General features: G+C 34.1%; 1 protein-coding gene and 1 pseudogene across 3 annotated transcripts in view; one reads left to right on the forward strand and one right to left on the reverse strand.

Moving 5' to 3' along the window:
- LOC145263079 (glycoprotein-N-acetylgalactosamine 3-beta-galactosyltransferase 1-like) overlaps nt 1-20332 on the forward strand; it is a 556008-nt gene that overhangs the window by 198924 nt on the left and 336752 nt on the right. The gene's annotated exons all lie outside the window — the stretch shown is intronic.
- Nucleotides 4378-4520, reverse strand: LOC145263464 (U2 spliceosomal RNA; annotated as a pseudogene).

The following is a 20332-nucleotide window of genomic DNA, read 5'->3' on the forward strand; positions in this document are numbered from 1 at the left end:
CCTCGAAACTGTTGAGAACGTGACACAATTTCCATCTACCAATTCAGCATGTTTTGTTTAGGGAACTGATCTCTGAACCCTATCGCCTCACCTGCTAGGGTCTGTTTTCATTTACTACCAATTTCTCCTGACATTTACTTCATGAAACATGCTCAAAATTCATACTAGTTAACATAATCTCTACCTACTGGCATAGGGTCCCAATGATAACACTAATAGATTCCATGAACAAAGCTTCTTTCTTAGAAGTGACGCCTGTTTCCCACCTGACTACAGCCTGGATGTCTTCAAGTCCAACGTAAACAAATTCCTGATGAACCGCCCCCCTTAAGTAAGACACATTATCAAATCTCCAATACTAACGAACTGTACACGATATAACCCTTATCCCCGAGTGGCTTCCGGGCCTTGATAAGTGGTGACCATCTTGTAAAAAAAAAATAAATAGACGTCATCATCAGTGTCATCATTAGTAGGAGCAGCAGGATCAGGCCGGCTAGAACTTCGGTCTCTGGCAGGGCCACCTATGGTGGACAGGTGAGAATACAGAAGTCTGCATCGGAATATGTCATCCTCTTGTCGTTTTTGCATGTGGCAAGCAAAGATATGGCTGGCGCTGAACTACAAATCAATGAAATGGAAGTGGAAACCTTGATTTTTGCATCATTATTTAGTGTGATCTGAGCCAAAACTTTTTTGAATTTGCATGCAACTGTCGAATCTTTCTATTCTTAATGTCGCTGGTAAAAAAAAAAAATGCAATCCTATAAGTTAACGAATAACTGACAAACAAAGAGAACTTCATGCAGACCAAAGAATCCTCAGGTACGATTTTTGTGAGCAGATTAAAGATGTTCAATTAACTTAACATACAAATAACTACTTTCTTTTTATTTCATTTTTTTCTTCATTTTCTTCTCTTTTTTTTTCGTTTTTCTTCTTCTTTTTCTATTTTTTTGTCTTTTTTCTTCTTATCCTTTTTCTTTTTCTCCTTTTTACTTCTTCAATATCTTCATCTTTTTCTTCCTTTTCTTCTTCCTTTTCTTCTTTTACGTCTTTTTTATTCTTCAATATCTCTTTCATCTTTATCTTCATCTTTTTCTTCTTACTTTTCCTTTTCTTTTTTTTCTTATCTTTCTTATTTTTCCTCTTCTTCAATATCTTTTTATTCTTCATCTTCTTTATCTTCATCTTTTTCTCCGTACTTTTCCTTTTCTTCTTTTTTTTTCTTATTTTTCCTCTTCTTCAATATCTTCAACTTTTTCTTCGTCTTCTTTTATCAGCTTCTTCTACCCTTTATTCTTCTGTCAGGTACGATTTTTATGAGCAGATTAAAGATGTTCGATTAACTTAACACACAAATAACTATCTTCTTATATTTCTTTTTCTTTCTTTTTTCTTTCTTTTTTCTTTTTCTTTACTTCTTCTTTACTTCTTCTTTTACTTTTTGCTTTTCTTCTTTTTCTTGTTCTTTTTTCTTGTTTCTTCTTCTTTATCTTTTTCTCCTTTGTCTTCTTCTTCGTCCTTTTCTTCTTGTTCTTATTTTTTATTAATTTATCGATAGGTTGTCCTAACATGTACTTAATGTAAACTTGCCAAATTATAGTAGTTAACATAATCTCTATTTATTGGTGTAGGACCCCAACATATAAATCAACTTTCAAGGTTTACATCTATAACATAAATCTCACCTGTCTGTTCAAATTTATGCATGCATGTCTGCCTAAAACTTTGGACAGAGGCGACGGATTTTCACGAGATCGGTATCGTTTTGAGGCTCAACCCTTCAGACGACAAAATATTGAAATATTGGCCCAAACCATTCATTCTTTCACCCTCTACAAGGAGGGATTACTTTTTTCGCCAATATTTTCAAAAGTCATCCCCTATTTCCAATTGACTAGCCTTAATTTAAACCTTCACCACTTTCAGTTTGGCGATGGATGCAACGGCAAAGACATCATTTTTTTTTTCCACATTCTTTTCCTTCTTTGCGGTACAGGTTCAAGCTTGCCTGCCTACTACTACATTTTTTTTTTTTTGCTCAACACACACCTCCAAACAGCCGGGCAACGCCGGGCACCCGGGCTAGTTTGATTATAATTCCTACTTTCTCATGTACCAGAATTGAACTCTCTTTTAAGCATAAAGATCACTACATCTTTGAAACTGCAATTTTCATTTGGTGTCAATTATATTTCTCATCGGCCTACTTCGTATCTTATGGGTCATTCCATTTCAGTTCAGACTAAAAACGTTGACCTTCTCCAGTTATGTTCAAACTTGTCATAACTGTAGACTTATATTTGACAAACTGAAATTTCTAAAATCTTAAGAGTTGATCAACCTTTGCTTGCAGAAATACAAGGTCACAAAGTTGGGATTGGTTTCCGTATTTCGGTGTGAGCCGTCTAGTTTGAGATACATCCTTGCTTGTCCATCAAGCCTTAGATTCCGTTTGTCTGTCACGCTTTAGTTTGAAATATCATTTCTTTTTGTTCGTCACGCTTTAGTTTGAAATATCATTTCTTTTTGTTCGTCACGCTTTAGTTTGAAATATTATTTCTGTTTGTTCGTCACGCTTTAGTTTGAAATATTATTTCTGTTTGTTCGTCACGCTTTAGTTTGAAATATTATTTCTGTGTGTTCATTACACTTTAGTTTGAAATAGCGGAAGAAAAGAAAATTATTTACAGTGGTTGTAGCTAGACAAGTTCTCGTGGAAAATATGGATGAATTAGGTGTTATTTTCAGAACATGTAACCTCTGACCTTCCTTTTATGAGGGTAAGTCGAACTACCTATTTCAGGAATAATGAACTTAACCAACGACTATAAATGTAGTTACATCTAAATGTTGAAGCAGCGATTTGTGCCCGTTATGGCCCCAGAATCATGACGTGTACTTACTTTGTAATATACCTTAAATTTCTTTTTCTTTAGTCCTCGTGTCCATGAGCTATGTTTCTGACAAAGGGGGAAGAATTGCTGTTTTATGGGTCAGAATCTATCCATCAATACTTATCGTTACTTATTTTTTTAGACCCTTTTTTTTAGCTCCTTACATCAAGTGGCGTCATGCCTTGTCTGGAGCGATTTCCATTAAAAAAAAGCCATGACTGTCTTTTGATTATGATATTTCTAGGGCTTCGGCAAAGGTTTTAGTTAGAGATTTTTTTATTTATTTCAAAGTAAAGTTTATTCATTTTATAATGGAATTAAACAAATCTGCATCAATAAAACAGTAGATATATGTATCTATGTGACAATATTTCACCGATAATGTTTTAAACTATTGATAAAATAGCACTAAAATTAACAAGAGATAGTAATCATACACTAAGGACGGTTTATAACGAATAAAATCTTGGATGGATAAATAATGCGTAAAGAAATATATGTCGACAAGTTGAAACGCAAAATGTTCATTTCAACTTGCCGACATATTTCTATTACTTTTGCGCATGCGTAAATTCATTCCTAGCTTGAAGCAGTTTAATTTAAAATCTTTCTTATCTATCTGTCGATAGCTCAAACGGTAGGGAATGTGTTTAGAACGTTACATGTTTTGATTTCGAGCTGATGGCACCTAAGTCATTTTTTTTTTTTAACTTTTGAAATCAGTACTATATATTAGGTACAATATGATATTCAATAGCGAATTCACTCTGTAATAATAAATATGGAATGTACATGAATTAAAATGTATTTAAGTGTATTTTACGATCGGGCAAGGCCAGGCGCCTCTCCCCTACCCCCGTTATAATAACAATAAAAAATAAAGATGTTCTTTTGGCCAAGATCAAAGTGTAGTATCCGTTCCGGCAGATACTGCAAGCAAAGACCATATGTGGGGGCGACCCCACATATAAGACCTTGGTCAATGTAGGGGAAACCCTTCATACCAATTGTCACTATCCAGCTCCCCTACTCCCCGGGGAGTTGGTCCCCATTTCCCCTTCACTCCTTACATTAAAAGTCGGCCTTGTGCCTAATTTGCTCGGTGGGGGAGCAAATAAATACCATCTGTTCTTCAGATGCTGCACTTCCATTTCTTGTTCTCTTTCGGTGGAGGAGCAGTCCTTCACGACTGAGACAAATTTTTTTTTTAATTTTGTACCTTTTCTCCACGTTAAAAAACGACCCTGGTATCTAACTCTGTCCCGTGGGGAGGCATTGTAAATAGGTATCATCGTTGAACTGGCCTTTTTGATAAAAAATGACGTCATACACTTTGGTGCAATCGAGACCTACCAAAAAGTTGAAATCGATAGTAAATGATAGTTTTTTTTTTTTTTTTTTTTTTTTACTTGCCTCCTCACAAGGGTTGAGTTAGACACAAGGTCAGTTTTTAATGCGAGGGGAAACCAGGTCCTCAAATAGGGGCACTCTGGTTAACAAAAATTAAAAAAATGTATTGGTCATGAAGGAGTTCTCCTCTATTAACCGATACCAAAAAATGAAGTGCAGCGTCAGAACAGATACCACACTTTGATCTTGGCCCAAAGGCCAAGAAAGAAAAAAAAAAAAGGGAACCCTTTTCTAGTTTTTGTTTTTAAATTAAAAAAGAAAATTAAAAATTGAATTTAAAAAAAAAGATGAGAAATTAGCACGATCTGATTTACAAACATTTCAAAATACAGACAATTTGCATATTGATGTATTTGCGGACTGTTATCCTCATCTTCATAGTTGTTGTTGGTACACCACGTTTCGGCTAGCTTATCCTTTGGCCTTCTTCAGGTGCTTAACCGTGGATAGGAATGCTGAGTCTTGTTACTCTATCCATAATAAATAAATAAAAATAATATTTAATACGGACAGACAATTAAAACAGAAGGTGCTGCTTATATACAAGTAGGTATGTGTGATGCATCTTTTGCTATCATAATCCATTCGGAGCAGACATGTTAGATATACAGTAAAGTGATGTGCCCAAATCCTTAGGAATGCGAGTTTCATGACCAAGGTTTCCACAGACTTGAAAATTTTGTGAATTTTGACTTTTGCCTTGAAAGGCTTCTTTCTATTATTACCTTGAAAAGTACTTGAAAATATGAAGAAGTCTTGAAAATGTTTTGAAAATCGTATTCTTTATATTCAGTTAAATTTTGTGTCGCAATATCTATCTATATATCTATAAAAATAAACGTGTCTGTGTGTCTGTCTGTGTACATTTCCCTATGCAATAACTCTGTCAATTTTTAGTCTACAGACTCAAAATTTGATATACAGTGTACTGAGATTTGGGAAAAATCTTTGTGATCGGTTTTCGGCCAGAAATTTGGCTGTTAAGGGGTCAAAGTTCAACGATTTGACATTTGAGAACTCTACCAAACTCCTCCGACAATTTTGAGTCTAACCATTTGAAATTTTAGATATAGGTTCCTTGGACATGGATCTAACTTAATAACTTGATTTGAGCCCAAAACAATAAATTTTAAGGGGTCATAATAGGGGTCAAAGTTAAAAAAATTCACCGTTTTTTTTTTTTTTTTCTTTTTGCTCAGCATACACCTCCAAACACCCGGGCAACGCTGGGCACCCATGCTAGTTAATAAATAAAATCAAAATAAATACTATTAAATTATTTCTTTCAGTATTAATAAAAAATACCATTAAAATACTTTTTAAATATTGAAAATAAAATTGAAATACATTGTTTTAAAAGTTCATAGTAATATTGTGGATACAAGAGTTAACGGCCCTTTATCACAAAACTACCTCATGTACTTTTTTTTTTTTTTTTTTACATGGAGGTCACCACTTATCAACGCCCAGAGGCCACTCGAGGATAAGGGTTAATAGGTATGCATTAGTCATTGTGATTTTAGCGTAGTAAACATTAGTGGGAATTTTGTAACTTGGATTACTTAGGGGGACGGTTCAATAAGAACCTGTTCACGTTGGACTTGAAGACAATCAGATTGTAGTCAGCCGGAAAGCAGGCAAACGGAATAGAGTTCCACAGGCGAAAGAAGTCTTGTTCATGGAATCCACGTTTGGGTGTAGGCACAGATAAAGAGTGTGAGAAATTGTTGATAGTGGTTCTGGCTAGACGAGTGTTTTTCGTGAAAGCCAGGCGGGGAACATAGATTGGAGTTCAGATGAGCACCTGCCATGAAAATAACGATAAAGCAGGGAGAGGCTCGCTACGTCTCTTCTGTGGGAAAGGGGTTGCAGGGAAAAGAAAAGGGCATCCCCCACTAAGTGACGAAGTCTATTTTGAATTCTGTCAAGACAGTATAAGCTGCTTCTAGCAGCACCTGCCCAGATGTGGCAAAAGTACTCCATCATTGGCCGAACCTGGCTTTTATATAGGTAGAGAATGGCATCAGGAATGATAGATCTACTGGAGCAGTAGAAGGATCCCACCATTTTTCCAGCGACTTTGCCAATGGATTTGATATAGGTGTTCCATTTCAGATCGGGAGTAAAGGTCAAGCCCAGAAGCTAGTCAAAACATGAAGCCTCCCCAAGACGATAGCCATTCATTTTGATTGATGGCAGCTGGGCAACAGAGCGTTGATGATGTAAAGATAGAAGCTTGGTTTTAGATGCATTAAAAGTAACCAGACACTTTTTTCCCCATTGTACCATGTGCTCAAGATCAGAGGAGAGAAAGTCCGAGAAAAGTTTGTCATTTACTGTCTTCGAAGTGCTACCATAGATGGTAGTGTCGTCAGTATAAATGTCTACGAATGATCTAAGGATGTGGTCTGGAGAATCATTGATGTAAATAAGGAAGAGAGTTGGACCCAGGATGGACCCCTGAGGGACTCCAGCATTAATACTGAGAGTTTCTGATTTCTGCCCATCAACCACTACTTTTATGAACCTATCGGAGAGAAATGATTTAATAATTGAGAAGACATACATAAGTACTTGTTTTTTTTGTTTTTTTTTGTTTTTTTTTATTTTTTTTTGTTTTTTTTAGTTTTGTTTTGTTTTTTAGTTTTTTTTTGTTTCTTTTATTTTTTGTTTATTTTTTGTTTTGTTTTTTTTGTTTTGTTTTTTTCTGTTTTGTTTTATTTTTTTATTTTTTGTTTTGCTTTTTTTTTTTTTTTTTTTTTTTTTTTTTTTTTTTTTGTTTTTTGCCTGGTTGGCCTTATTTTCAATTGTCACAAATTTTCTTTTTCTCTTTTTTTTTTTTTTTTGGGAGAGGGGAATCAAATCACCCTTAAGTTTTGCTTTCATTTAAATAAAAAAAATTTTGGTGGGGGGGGGGGGTAGGAGTAGTACTGGCGGTTGCCACAAATAAAAAATGAACCCTTTTTCCCCCAAAACACAAACTTTCCTTCTGTGGATGGGACTTGCTAATAGTAAATTCGTCTTTTTACTACTTCTTCAAATTGCTGTGGATTGTAAAACAAACCCTAAATTTTGTCTGCAAACATGAATTTTGTCTGGTGAAGGCCTTGAAAAACTTTTAAAAGCCTTGAAAAGTCCTTGAAAATGGACATTGAAATTCTGTATTGACTCTTGGTAATTTCATTGTTTGGTCAGTCTGAGAACTTTTCATCCCCCTGTTTCTTGTCTAGATAAGTTCTATTCAAATAACCCCTGGCACCACCTGTTTATGAAATATTCATTACCTGCGAGACAAAAAAATCCTTTAGGTTTAATTTGTCTTTCCTTGGACAGTTCGTAATTTATTTTGCTAAATAAATAACAATTAAAACAATTATTTATCTAAGCAAAAATCAATGACTTTGTCTTCAATGGACAGAAGTTGAGTCAGCAAATTTTGCACGGATTTAGGTTACGTAAAAAAAAAAAAAAAGACTCAGGATTTGAGTTTTTATTCAGCAGACTCCTGAATTCTGGTTCTTACAACCAATTTCTTAGAAAAAATATGACTATACTATTGTTTTTTTTATATATGCTCTTTTGTTATATCTTATAAATATTGAGATTTTCATTAAAAAAGAGTGGCTTCCGGGCCTTGATAAGTGGTGACGCCATGTAAACAAAAAAAAAAAATAAAAAAATAAAAATAACGTAGTAGCTATTGGTTCATGTTTTAATTTTTAGCCTTGCAGCAAACATGTCTTCATAGCTCAGGCATTAACATCACAGGAAAAAGTAAATCGTAAGCTAAACGTTTTGGTTTTGATTCTCGATGGAGGTGCAGGAGTCATTTTTTTTTTTTTTAACTTTTAAAATCATTACTATATATTGGGTTCAATATAATATAATAATAAATACAAAATCTGTATTAATCAAAATATCATATTTAAGTGTATTTTACGATTGAGCAATGCCGAGCGCCCTGAAGGAGTACAGAGATTCCAACGAGAGAAAAAAAATGTATATTTAAATGAGTGGGGTTACCAATAATTATGTCTTTTTTATACATTTTCCTTTTTTCATTTGTTTTTTACATGGGAGTCCACACATATCAAGACCCAAAGGCCACTCGAGGATGGGTTAATAAATATAAGGTGGTAGTGTAGTAATCGTTAATGGTGTAAATTGGGTAGAATTTGATTGTGGTGACAGCTCAACAATCACATTGGATTTGAAGGCTATGTTGTATTAAACTGGGAAGCAGACCAACTAAACTGTGTTCCACAGGTGAGCAGTTCTGGGAAAGAGGCTTTGTTCATGGAATCTGCATTTAGATTTAGGCACAGATAGTGTCGAAAATCGTTTATAGTGGTTGTAGCTAGTAGAGTGTTTTTGTGAAAGTTTGGCAAAGGGTAACCATAGATTAGAGTTCAGTCGAGTATTTGCCATGAAAATAACGATAGAGCAAAAACCGGCTCACAACGTCTCTTCTGTGAGAAATAGGTTGCAGGGAAGAAAAAAGGCCACCATCTATTAAGTTTTGAAGTCTGTTTTGAACTCTATCAATGCTAGATAGGGTGTGCCGAGCAGCTCCGGCCCAGATGTGGCAGATAGAGGATTGCATCGGTCATGAGATAACTACTGGAGCGGTAGAGTGATCCAACCATCTTCCTAGCAATCTTGGCAACAGATTTGATGTATGTGTTCCATTTCAGATCAAGAGCGAAGGTCAGTTCCAGAAACTTGTCCAGACCTGGAGCTTCCCCAAGACGAGAGCCATTCATTTCAATTGGGGTATTATGGGGGTCAAAGCGATTATGGTGAAAGGAGAGAAGCTTGGTTCTCAAATGAATTAAAATTATCCAACCACCCTTTTTGCATCACGTTCTCAAGATCAGAGGAGATAGAATCAGAAAGGTTTTGATCGTTGTCGGTCTTTGAAGTGTTGCCATAGATTGTCGTTTCATCTGCATAAATGTCTACGAATGATCTAAGAATGTGATTTGGGAGATCATTAATGAAGATCAGAAAGAGAGTTGGATTAATACTATGAGTTTCTGATTTCTACCCATCAACAACTTATCACAGAGAAAGGATTTAATAAACAAAAGGGCATTTCCAGCTATTCTATAGCTTGTGAAGTAGACCTTTATGCCATACTCTATCAAAAATTGTTTGTAAGATGGGTATATATGCTGATGACACCACGCTCTATAACAGACATGACAGCAAAACAAATAAACACATATCTAAAGAAATGGCAGAAACACTAGAGGATGACCTCCAATCTGTAGTGGAATAGGGACAAAAATGGATGGTCACATTCAATGCTGCCAAGACTAAATTTGTTTCCTTCAATAACTACAAGAAACCTTCTGTACCACCAATAGCAATGGCCAAAGACTCGTTATCTGAAAGTATATCGTTTAAACTCCTCGGCCTAACGTTCACAGGAAACATGAGTTAGAACAATTACATTGAGAGTATTGCCAGGACTACTGCGAAGAAGGTAGGTTCTCTCTACCGTGCTAGAAAGCTACTAACGCCCAAAAGTATCCTGTACCTCTATAAGGCCACCATTCGCGCATATATGGAGTATTGTTGTCATATTTGGGCTGGTGCATCTGCTACTAGTCTCTCGCTCCTAGACAAGGTCCAAAAGAGTCACCAACCTGATAGATCCTGAACTGTCATCTAAGCTTCAGTCTCTGTCCCATCGACGAAATGTTGCATCCCTCTGCCGGTTCTACAAGTACTGTAACAGTGAATGCTCTGACGAACTGCAAGCACTTGTACCCCCTCAACGTAAATATCCCCGACAGACCTGACAAGCAGCTAAATCCCACCCTTCCACAGTAGAGATCTCTAGATGTAAGAGAGCCTTCTACTCCAGAAATTTCTTCCCCAGAACCGCTAGACTTTGAAGCTCCCTTCGGGACCTTGCTTCCCCAACTGTACTGACATGCAGAAGTTCAAGTGTAACGTGAACCGACATCTTGCTGTCTAACTCCCTGCATAGTAACCCTGTAACTTATGTCCCTGATAGTAGCCCCCTGCATCAAAGTGGCGATGTGCCTTGTTTGGGGTGAAAATGTTAAAAAAAAAAAAAAAAAAAAAATAGTCTTTGATATGTCAAGAGCTATTGCTCTAGAAACGAAGCCCCCATTGAGAGATTCGCTAATCCTGTGTGATATTACAGTAAGCACATCAGCTATAGATCTAGCAGAATGGAAACCATTTTGAATGTCACTGAGCAGGTTATTTTTGCTGAGGTGGCTGACCATTTTGCTGTTTATCACAGATTCTAGCAACTTACTTATAATGGACAGGAGACTGATTGGTTTGTACTGAGAGGGAGATGATGAGTTTTCCCAGGTGCTGGGAAGCGTTTCTCCTTTAGGCAATGTTTAAACAGCTTTGTAAGTACGGGAGCTAGTTCCGGTTGAAGCTTTTGGAGCACTATAATTGGAATGTTGTCGTGATCAATTGCTTTACTGGAATCAAGGTTTTTGATAAGCTTGGCAACAGCACATACGGATATTCAATAATTGGAAAATATCAAATTATAAAACAAGTTATTGAACCACTCATATATGTATATGTAAGAACAAAGAATTCATCAAATATGTTGATAAACACTTTAATAAGAGTTAAAAACATTTATTTTTCAAAAAGGAAACACAAATTAAGTGGATTGTCCTTAATCAGCAGAGTTTTGAAAGAAATACTTTCCTTCTCATCAGAGGAGAGAAGATTACAAAATGCGGAAGCAGATTTTGCTTGCGAAGTATTTAATAAAACAGCAAGTGAGACATAAGACATCTATATATATAAAAGCGAAAATGTATGTATGTTTGTATGTTTGTGTGTCTGCTAAAAACTTTCAACAGACAGGACAAAAATTCACAAATTTGGTCTCATATGAAAGCCCCATCGACAAATATTGAAAAATTTTTCACCCTAAAATCGGCACTTTTCTACAGGGGGGGGGGGTCAGCAAAAACCGTCCTCTCATGACGAGATCAGTTCTACGCATGCGCCAGACGACGTCATAACCTGATTTAGTTTAAATATTTGAAGAACTGACACAATTTCATGTACGTCGTGTTAGCTTAGTTGGTTAGAGCGTTGGATCATTATCTAAATGTTTTGGGTTTGAATCGTGTTGGGAAATGTCTTTCTTTTTTTTATTTATTTTTTAAATTGTAATATTGAAGCAGGGTTATTTAAGCCATTTTTCACGTAACGTTCGTTTTCCTGTTTTTTTTTTGTTTTTTTTTACTTCGCTTATTCTTAGGTTTTCATTAACACCCCCACCCCCAACGACCACACACACCCAAAAACACCCGGGTACTTAAGCCATTTTTCACGTGTTTTTTTTTTTTAATTTTTTTTTTATTTTTCAGATTATTGAAAGCAGTTTTAACGTTCGTTTTTGCTTTCGTTTTTTCGATTTTTACATTTAACATCGTTCGTTTGCCTTACGTTAGTTTTTTTTTTTTTTTTTTTTCGATGTTTTCATTACCCCCCCCCCACCCACTGCCCCCCCCCCCCCCGCTTTATTTTTCAAATAAGTTTTAACGTTCGTTTTTCTGTTTTTTTTTTTTTTTACTTCGCTTATTCTTAGGTTTTCATTAACACCCCCCCGACCGACCACACACACCTCCAAACACTCGGGCAGCGCCGGGTACCCCCCCTCGCTAGTACTTGCGTAAAAGTAAAAAAAAAAAAACAAAAAAAACAGTGAAGCAGAGGGAATAGGTAAAAAATGAAAAATGATTTCACAAAGATGTTTGAGTGACGAGTGGCAAAATCCAAAATGTTGGTAAAAGTGGAGGATCCAGATGTAAAAAAAATCCAAAGGCATCCTGTTAAATGGAAGAAGTTTCGAGGTCATCCAATCGCCAATCTTTAGTCCCCACCCCCCTCGCCAATCTCTCATGAAAAACACTTGTCTAGCCTAAACCACTGTCAATAATTTCTCCCACTTTTTATCTGTGCCTAAACTAAAATGTAGATTCCATGAAAAAAAAAACCGCATGTGGAACTCTCTTCCATTTCCCTGTTTCCCAGCTGACTACAATTTAGTTGTCTTCAAGTCCAACGTAAACAAATTCTTGATTAACCGTCCTTTTAAGTAATCCAATTAACCAAATTTCCATTACTAACGATTACTACGATATTATCCCATTGACTACTGTACACTCAATAAGCCTTATCCTTGAGTGGCCTCCGGGCTTTGATAAGTGGTGATCCCCATGAAAAAAAACAAAAAAAAACGACAAAATTCCGTGAAATAATTCACAAATGGGTACAAGGGGAAAATGTTAGTCCGAAGTATCATTATATAAAGAAAGATAAATTGTTGGGAGAATGGAGAAATAGAGGGTTTTTGACACGATGCTGCCGAGGCTGACTTGAAGCTACAAATGAAGTCAATAACGATCATCAGTGACTTATTACAAGCTCTATTTCCTATTTGGTTTTGTTGAGCTTTTACATCTGGTTACGATTACTCTATAAATATCAAGTCTTTAATATTTATAATATATTAAGTTTACCGTTTGGATTATCTTTGTAAATTCAATTGTTATCCTTTTTTTCATTAGCCGCCTGATGAGTTGTGGTACAACAAAACGGTACTGTATATGGATGACTATTAAAGCGCTTCCTCTTTGGTTTGAGCATTGTCGCAAATATACTTTCACCTGATGCTTCGTTTTGCTATTAAGCGAAGCTCACTATCCGTTTTTTTGTAAACAAACTACCAGTTTGAGCACTGTAAAGCGATGGGCAAGTGCTTCTTTAATGGCATTGATGAGAGACATTTACAGGCACCGATTTGTAGCTTTGTGGGTAGAACTGTCAACTTGATGGTTGTAAGTTCGATCCGTGGCTGGGGAAAGGTGCTTATCTAGACACACTGATGAGTTGTGATACAATGAAACAGTACTATATGTGGATGACTATATATATATATATATATATATATATTAGTGATGGGACGATTCCAATATTTTTCCCGATTCCAATACAATTACTGATTCCGTGCTAAATTTCCGATTCTGATTCTTTATAAATCTGTAATTATTTAGCGATAAGATTGTTATTTTCCCCGATCTTCGTAAAAAAAAAGACACATATTAAATATGAAGATACTTTCCTAAACGTCAAAATACACTTATGGAGAGTGATCTATCGATTTTAGCTTTGCTGATATTATAAAATCAATAAATATTTATTTTATCATTATTATCAGCAATGGAAGATTTTCCTTAAAACAAGATCAAATAAAAAAAAAGACAAAAGAATCGTTTTGGCATCGGAAAAGAGGCATCAATCTTTTTTATACCGATTCTGATACCATCAAATTTTCCGATTCCCGATTCCAATCAATCGTTCCAACACTAATATATATTTATATATATATATATATATATATATATATATATATATATATATATATATATAATTATTCAGAATAGTGAAATACAATAAATCTACTGGTGTGCAAATCCAGTGATTATCGGTCTTGCAAAATATTGGATGTAATATTTTATATAAGACTATCCCAGCTAACTAAAATTGCTCAATCATTAACTGCATCTGATTTTTAAAGATTATTTTTGCTTTAGTTTGATAAATAATTCTTTTATTTAATTATTTTTATTTTAATTTAATTATATTCACTTTCATTTAATTTTAATTTCAATTTAATTTAATTTTAATTTTATTTGTCTTTGGATATCTTTTGGTTTTTATTCGCAAATTGATTCAAAACTTGAACTGAATTTTGGAAAAATTTTTTTTTACTGGATTGATATAATCAAAGATTTGCCAGATATCCAATCAAACTAAAGAAAAAATGTGGAAATATGTATATATTGGATTGTTACCAGCTTCCTTGGATTTATTACAACACGCGTTGGATCTTTTTACCTGCTGAATACCAAGAGCTTCCATTACAGGATTTAGCATATATTTTCGATTTAAAGTTCAATATCCTTTTTTTTTTCTTTTTTTTTTTTGCTGCATCAATATCCAATTTCCCTTATTCTATGTAGCTAAAATGATTTAAAAAACTTTAAAAACATTTAATTTAATTTTCTATGTTTATTGCCTTTAGCAAATCAGGAACAAACCTTTTATAATATTTGCTAATATTTTTCCTCTGAGATGTATAAACATCGAAAACTCATGGGTTGAGGAAATATATTTTACTATACTGTATTTTTTGTCTTGCATTACAATAAAATTTCTATATTTGAAATTTAACTTTTTCAAATCACAAATTTTAAGTTTCTAAATTATGATTATATATATATATATATATATATATATATATATATATATTATATATAAGTGAAACTCAAATATTTGTAATCTAGCAGTTCCGCCCGGCTTTGCTCGGACCCTATGTACTGTTGATACCGTTATGTGCATATGTATATATTAAAAAGTGTGAATATGTATGGTAATGCCTTTCTATGTAATAGACTTCCTTAACTACCATAGAGAAAAGTTGGTAGAGACCGCAGACGTCAATTTTTTTTTACTTTGACCTCAATTTTGATCCCTTTACATTTATTGTTTTGGGCTCAAATAGAATTATAAAGTTAGATTCCTGTCCAAGTAATCTATATCTAAAATTTCAAGTGTTTAGACCCAAAATTGGCGGAGGAGTTTGGTAGAGTTTTCAAAGATCAAATCCTTGAACTTTGACCCCTTAACAGCCAAATTTCTGGCTGAAAATGGATTAAAAAGATTTTCCCATATCTCAATACCCCTTATGCCAAATTTTGAGTCTGTAGACCGAAAATTGACATAGTAATTTGGCAGGAAAATGTACACACACACACGCACACACACTTTCATATATAGTCTAGCATGGGTGCCCGGCGTTGCCTGGATGTTTGGAGGTGTGTGTTGAGCAAAAAAAAAAAAAAAGGTGGTTGTAGGAAGGCAGGCTCGAACCCGTATCATGAAGGAGGAAAGGAACGGGAAAAAAACTTGACACCTTTGCTGTTACGACCACATTAAAAACATTAATTTCTTCACCCTCAACTGCGCACTTTTCTACAGGGAGTGGTCGCTTTTTTCACCGATATTTTCGAAAGTCATCCCCTCTTTTCGATTGTCTTCCGTTTTGGCGGTGTTCGTAACAGCAAAGACGTCACGTTTCCCCCCCCCATTCTTTTCCTCCTTTGCAGTACGGGTTCGGGCCTGCCTTCCTACTACCACTTTTTTTTTTTTTTTGCTCACCACACACTTCCAAACACCCGGGCAACGCCGGGCATCCATGCTAGTAGATATATAGATTAGCAATAACACTAAAACAACACAATTCAAATAATCTATTTCTTAAGACCATAAAGAAAATTCTTTTTCCTGTTATCAACAATGTACCTATTTACAATGCCTCCCCACGGGACAGTTAGACACCAGGGTCCTTTTTTAATGTGGAGAAAAGGTACAAAAATAAAAATTGCCTCTGTCGTGAAGGATTTCTCCTCCACTGAAAGAGAACAAGAAATGTAAGAGCAGCATCTGAAGAACAAATAGGAAATGACTTAATGAACAGGGAAAGATAAGAAAATATGCCATTCATTCAGCCCTTTTATTCAAGGTTGTTAATGACTATATAATGAGGATCAAATCAGCTTGAAGACATGTTCCAAAATATATAAAGGTAATTATAACAGAAGCTTTACATATACCAGACAATAATCATACCATATCTTGCGGTCGCCTTATACGCCGGAATATACGGTAGATAAGACGAGATACAAAATTGGAGCAAATTTTCATAAATTTATCAGTCGTATAAGACGACTGCTAAATTTTTTAATTTTTTTTAATTACATTTTCACCCCAAACAAGGCACATTGACACTTTGGTGTAGGGGGCTACTATCAGGGGCAACAACTACTGGGGCACTATGTTGGGATTTGGGCAGCAAGATGTCGGTTCACGTTACACTTGAACTTCTGCATGTCAGTACAGTTGGGGAAGCAGGGACCTGGAATGGAATTCCAGAGTCTAGCGGTTCTGGGGAAGAAACTACTGGAGTAGAAAGATCTTCTACATCTAGGGATCTCTACTGTGTGGGGGTGGGATTTAGCTGCCTTTTGGGTTTATCGAGAGTGTCTACATCGTGGGGGGCACAAGTGTCTGCACTTCGTCAGAGCATTCACCATTAAAATACTTGTAGAACAGGCAGAGGGATGCAACGTTTCATCGATGGGACAGAGGCTGAAGCTTAGATGCCAGTTCAGGGCCTATCAGATTGGCGACTCTCTTTTGAACCTTGTCTAGGAGCGAGAGACTAGCGGCAGATGCACCAGCCCAAATGTGACAGCAGTACTCCATACATGGGCGAATGGTTGCCTTATAGAGGTACAGGATACTTTCAGGTGTCAGTAGTTTTTTAGCACAGTAGAGAGAGCCTACCTTCTTCGCAGCGACCCTGGCAATGTTTTCAATATAATTGTTCCAACTCATGTTTCCTGTCATGAAATCATGAAACCATGTTTGTTTAGGCTAGAGCTTGCAACACCCAGTATCTTATGAAACATTGTTTTTTAAAGATGATTTTTTAACTTTAAGGGTCGTCTTATATGCCGAAATATACGGTATATATTAATACCGTAATAGCTTTTAACATATGTACGTACGTGTGTCATGGTTTCCAGATTTAAGTTATTCGATCGGGAGATCCTATTTATTAAAAATAAGGATAGAAGGTGATAACATACCACGAACCTTAAATTAGTATATAGATACACTAGTTTAATGTTTGTAGTATCTTATCACTAGGACTATGACAAGAGAATATACTTTTCATTGTTTTGACTCTCGAGTATATATCCGACACAGTTAGACACAGTAAATCAATCAAGAACCAGATAATTCTATCTAAAAACATATAAGATATTAACTGATATATACTCAAGAGTCAAAATAATGACCGGAACATTCTCTTGTCATAGCCCTGATTATAACCTTCTATCCTCCTTTTTAATAAATAGAATCTCCTGATAACCGAAGCTGCAATGTAAAAAAGAAGTTAAAATAAAAAAATGTCGATTTTGGGCCGTACGTGAAACTAAAATATACCTTTTTGGTCTTCTGGCAAGAATCTAAGGGTAGTATCTGTTCTGTCTAAAGGTGGTATAATGATATCATGGGGTTTCCATTCATGCCGGGCGTCCATACAACGGAAATATGTCAGAGACTCTTATAAGGATATTATAGATAAACTGTAATAACTAGATATATTTTGGCACTACATAAACCAACTTAGATAAATACGTTTACAGTTTTAACAAAAGGGCTACAATAATATCACGGGGACTCCATTCGCGTTGAACCTCTACAAAATGCCCACCAGCAATATATTATATATGAAAGATGCTGCTGCTAGTATTTCAACTTCAAAGCTTTTTTTCCAGGTCAAATTCTTTCGACATTAAATAACAATTTATAAACTTCTAAAACAAATGAAAATTGTCATTATATGAAAATGTATACTCTTTAAAATTCATGAATAATTTTGTACAGACATTAGTGGAAAGCATGTGACATTCGGTTTTTTTTTTCATAACAAACATTTTTTTCTTCATAACAAACATTTTTTTTTTCATAACAAACATTTTTTTTCTTCATAACAAACATTTTTTTCTTCATAACAAACATTTTTTTCTTCATAACAAACATTTTTTTTTCATAACAAGCAGTTTTTTTTTCATAACAAGCAGTTTTTTTTCATAACAAACATTTTTTTTTCATAAACATTTTTTTTTCATAGCAAACATTTTTTTTTTCATAACAAACATTTATTTTTCATAACAAACATAATTTTTTCATAACAAACATTTTTTTTTTACAAAATGTACATTATTATCCCTATATACATAAAATGAACTCATTTTTTCTCCTATCATTTTGACCTTAATAGGATAAAAAATCAAGACATTTCATGCGAATGTAATATGCACAAACTGCAGCACAATAGCTGAGATGTTTTATAAGTATATTACCTCCACTTCCTCGATAATCGTAGATTCCTATATTTTTTCTGCTGAGAGTTAACTGCCACAAACGGTTAAAATCAATGAAAGTAGTAAAATCTTTTCTCGCTAATTAATTCCTCCTTTCCCCGCCACCACTTACACCATTTCCGGATCGTCCACAAGGGACAGTTACGAAGGAACACCGGTTTATTTTTTTGTTTTTTTTACTTCGTAGTTGCTTAAAAAAAACTGGAATGGAATTTTAATGTTCCTTTTTGTTCTATGCTTTCTACTAGGTGAAACGCACCATGGAATCGAAGGTTATTTATGCCATTTTTTTTCGCTTTTCACTGCGTTTGTTTTTGTTTTTCCGAACACGTTCATCATTTTTTCCCCTTATTTTTGCTTTTTGTTTTTCCGATTTCTTTTTTAAAGACGTTTTACGTTTGTTCGCTGTTTTTTTATTTTCATTTTTTTCCGATTTTTTAACATATTTAAACAGGGTTATTACTTCCCTTATTCTTTACTTTATTCCCCCCCCATACACACACCTCCAAACACCCGGGCAATGCCGGGTATCCCCGCTAGTAATAAATAAAGGCGCTTTCATCATTCTTAATTTTAATTCGGTAAATATTCAGAAAATTAATGTTTTATGTTATTGTATTACTAAGTGTTTTTGTTTTGTTTTTAACTAAAAGTTACGCTAAACTTTGACATTTTCGAATGAGGTCTTCTTGAATCTTCCCCTATTCTAGGAATTCTTCAAAAATGAAAAATAAAATGCTTAAAATAACCAAAATGCACAAGTGCCGTTATTTCATACTAAGACCGACGGATGGAGCATCTCATGTTTTATATCAAACATGCACGTACATGTAAATGGTGAGGTCTCTATCATTCCAGGGATTATAGGAGCAATTGGACTCATGAAAAAGAAATTTTTAAAAACACCTGGCAAATATACGCGATGAACCAAATGCAAAAGAGATAAAAACAAATGCATTTAAAGGGATGGTTAGAATCTAAAAAAAATCTCTCGGTTGGAATGTTTTAGATAGCAGGTCAATATCTTGCTAGAACAAAATAATAATAAATAAATAATAACAAAAAATAACAAAATAATAACAAAATAAAATAATAACATAATAACAAAATAAAATAATAATAACATAATAACAAAATAAAATAATAATAACATAATAACAAAATAATAATAATAATAACATAACAAAACATAATAACAAAATAAAATAATAACATAACAAAACATAATAACAAAATAATAATAACATAATAACATGACATAAATAACATAATAACATGACATAAATAACATAATAAATAACAATAATAATAACAAAAATAACAAAATAATAACAAAATAAAATAACATAATAACAAAACATAATAACAAAATAATAACATAACAAACCATAACAAAATAATAATAATAACATAACATAAATAACATAATAAATAACATAATAATAACATAATAAATAACATAATAATAACATAATAGTAACATAATAACAAAATAATAATAATAAATAAATAATTTTCTTACTTTTATTTCAATTCAATAAATATTCAGAAAATGAATGTCTTATTTTGTGATATTGTATTATTTTATTGTATTTGTTTTGTTTTCGACTAAGAATCACGCACAACTTTTGACATTTTAAAATAGGGTCTTCTTGATTTGTTTCCTCTGTTCTGAAAGGAGTTCTTCAAAAATGAAAATTTAAAAAAACTGTCTAAAATAACCAAAATGCCAAAATGCACTAACTTTATAATTTTATATTAACTTTACTAGTATTGTGTAATCTACACCCAGAAAATTCTCTGCCATTTAAACTTTATAGCTGTACTGAGAGGCCACCTGGCGTTGCCCGGTCGTAAAATATGCATAAATATTGTATTTTAATCGATACAAAATTCTTATTTATTATCAACAAAAACACTGTAAGTATTAAACGTAACGTTAAATTCCTTTTTAAAAAAAATGAAGTAAAAAAAAAAATGGAA

Source organism: Euprymna scolopes, chromosome 38 (genome assembly GCF_053919585.1).
Source record: "Euprymna scolopes isolate OS-2025 chromosome 38, ASM5391958v1, whole genome shotgun sequence".
NCBI classification, from domain to species: Eukaryota; Metazoa; Mollusca; class Cephalopoda; order Sepiida; family Sepiolidae; genus Euprymna; species Euprymna scolopes.